The sequence below is a fragment of the Cricetulus griseus genome (assembly GCF_003668045.3).
Source record: "Cricetulus griseus strain 17A/GY chromosome 1 unlocalized genomic scaffold, alternate assembly CriGri-PICRH-1.0 chr1_1, whole genome shotgun sequence".
NCBI lineage: Eukaryota > Metazoa > Chordata > Mammalia > Rodentia > Cricetidae > Cricetulus > Cricetulus griseus.
In genome coordinates this window covers 112,863,220-112,866,319 of record NW_023276807.1, presented here as the reverse complement: position 1 = coordinate 112,866,319, position 3,100 = coordinate 112,863,220, and the positions used below count along the sequence as shown (strand labels likewise).

Sequence of the window (3,100 nt, the reverse complement as noted above, 5' to 3'; positions counted from 1 at the left end):
GCATGTACAACAAATCACATCTGAGAATAACAAAAAATAAAAAAGATAAAAACCATTACTTGCAAATTGATGAAAAATCAAAATAATATGATGAAAGTTTAGATGTCTGAAATTTGATGCTGTAAATTTAACACCATAGAAGCAGTTATTCGGGTGCTTGGGGGGCTTCGGAGAGCGTGAGGTGGAGTGGAGCAATGTGTGTGGCCCGGGCCATGGCGAGCAATGCCGGGGAGTGGTGTCTCATGGAAAGTGACCTCGGGGTCTTCATCGAGCTCATTAAAGGATTTGGTTGCCGAGGAGTGCATGTAAAAGAAATATGGAGCTTAGAGCCTGAGAATTTTGAAAAGTTAAAGCCAGTTCATGGGTTAATTTTTCTTTTCAAGTGGCAACCAGGATAAGAACCTGAAGGCTCTGTGGTTCAGGACTCCAGACTTGAAACAATATCTTTTGCCAAGCAGGTAATTAATAATGCTTGTGCCACACAGGCTATTGTAAGAGTGTTACTGAACTATACCCATCAAGATGTTCACTTAGGAGAGACATTATCAGAATTTAAAGAATTTTCCCAAAATTTTGATGCTATGAAAGCGTTGGCATTGAGCAACTCAGATGTGATTTGACAAGTGAACAACAGTTTTGCCAGACAGCAGATGTTTGCATTTGATACAAAGACATCAGCCAAATAAGATGCTTTTCACTTTGTCAGTTATGTTCCAGTTAATGGGGGGCTGTATGAATTAGAAGGATTAAGAGAAGGACCAATTGATTTAGGTGCATGCAATCAAGATGACTGGATTAGTGCAGTGAGACCAGTTATAGAGAAAAGGATACAAAAGTATAGTGAAGGTGAAATTTGATTTAATTTAATGGCCATTGTATCTGACAGAAAAATGATATATGAACAGAAGATAGCTGAGTTACAAGACACCTTGCAGAGATTGAAAATATCAGAAGGAAGCATAACTACCTGCCTTTCATTATGGAATTGCTAAAGACCTTAGCAGAGCACCAGCAGTTAATTCCACTTGTATAAAAGATATTCTCATGTAGGGGAAGGAATCTTTAATAGGTTCCCCAAGTGATTCTAATGCAACTGATCTGTGTACCACATTTTGAGAAACACTTTGAGAAGACACTACTAGACAAATAAAAATTTGGACCATTAATTTAAAGACAAGAAAAATAGCAAAAGAAAAACAGAATGCAAAGAAAGCTCAGGAAACTAAATGAAGAGGATATTTGGACCTGTGTACACTATGCTGTACTATTTTCATGGAAAACATTAAATACTAAGGAAATCTGAACAACATCCTAATTGACTCAGTGCATAGTACCAGTCTGTCTTGTCCTTTATGCATGGATTCAAAATTTTTTCCCTACCTACATCATGTGCATGTAGAGCATATTAAATAAAAGTGGCATAAAAAGTAAAACAAAAAGAAGCAGTTATACAAGTTCAAATGAGATTTAGCATGGAAAAGGTTAAACTGCAAACATCTGAAAGACAAAGAAAAGGAAATTGATATATCAAGACTTCTTTGTAAAATGCACATGAGAAAGATTTCCTTGTATGGATAATATTGGCACAATAAAAATCCAAGAGGAAAGAATTTAAATCTGCCATATAGAAAATGGAGCAAAGATTTTACTAGTGCAATGGAGGAGTTCTCTCAGAACAAATCTTTGCCACCAAGTCCATCAGTGTTTGACATGTGCAATAAGAAAAGAATCAGGGTGACAATATAGAGAGAGCTCAAAATATTGAAGTCAAAATGCCCTACTCTCCCCAAAGGGTACCCCAAATCCTAATTTCCATATCAGACTCATTTTATATTACCACATTCTGAGTCTTCTTTTTCTGTTGCCATGACAGAAAACCACAGATTGGATAAATTACAAATAACAGAAATTGGTTTGGCTGTGATTTGAAAGGCTGGTGTATTAGGTACTTTCTCACTGTTATAAAGTATCTGACAAAAAGCAATTTAAAGAAAGGAAGATGCTCTCGCTCATTTCTGTTGCTGTGATAAAATATCTTAATTAACAAAAAAAACAACTTAGGGAAGAAAGGGTTTACTTTAGCTCTTTATTGAAGCAGCTAGTCACACCACAGCCCATTAACAGCAGAGAGGAATAAATGCAAAGATGCCTGCTTATTTGCTCATGCTCAGCTCAAATTTTGTACTCTTATCTAATTCAGAATCATCTTCCTAAGGAATGGTACCACCAACAGTGGGATAGGCCTTCTCATACAATTATGACAATTTCCATAAATATGCCCACATGCCAACCCAGCCTAGACAACACTTCACTGAGACTATCTTCCAAGGTGACTCTAGTTGTGTTAACAAAGATAACCATTATAGAGGGTTTATGGTAGCTCACAGTTTCACAGTACCGTCTATCATGGCACAGAAGGCATGGATGGTATCAGGGGGGTGAGGCAGCTGTTCACACTGCATCAGCAGGGAAACACAAAGCAGTGGTTGCCCACACTCAGCTTGCTTTGCTATTTTAATTCATGCCAGGACCTCAATCCAGGGACTGCTGATACCTATGTTTGGGAAAGGTGTGTGTGTGTGGGGGGGGTCTTCCCACCTCCATTAACACAGTGCATAGACTCTCTTATAGTCATGCCCAGAGCTTTTTCTCCTAAGTGACTCCAGACCCTTTCGAGCTGTCACTCAATATTAACCATCACAGCTAGGAAGACTTTCAACTGAATCATAACATGGTGGAAAAAGCAGCACACGGTGAGAAAGTATATTCATGCATGCGTACATGCTCATGAAAGGGAGACAGAGGCAGAGAGGAATGGAAGGTGGAATGTCCACAACAGGCCCCACTCCCATGGTAAATGCATGAACCCAGACATGAGGGCACAGTCCAAATATCCTAATCACTACCTAAAGGCCCAGCTCTTAAAGCTTACTATGGCAATTAAATTCCAGCATGACTTCTTGGAAGGGGCATTTAAAACATAGCAACCAACTGTAGCTTATGAAATGTCCATCTTGTATTTCCTATGTCACACAGTGGACCATCAGCCCAAGTCGAAATCCTATCATTTCCCTTAAAGTTTATCCTCCTTCCTTCCTCC

General features: G+C 38.8%; 1 pseudogene; it reads left to right on the top strand.

Moving 5' to 3' along the window:
* The first annotated feature begins 202 nt into the window (after positions 1–202).
* LOC100760919 lies at positions 203–1,245 on the top strand (annotated as a pseudogene).
* Positions 1,246–3,100: the final 1,855 nt, after the last annotated feature.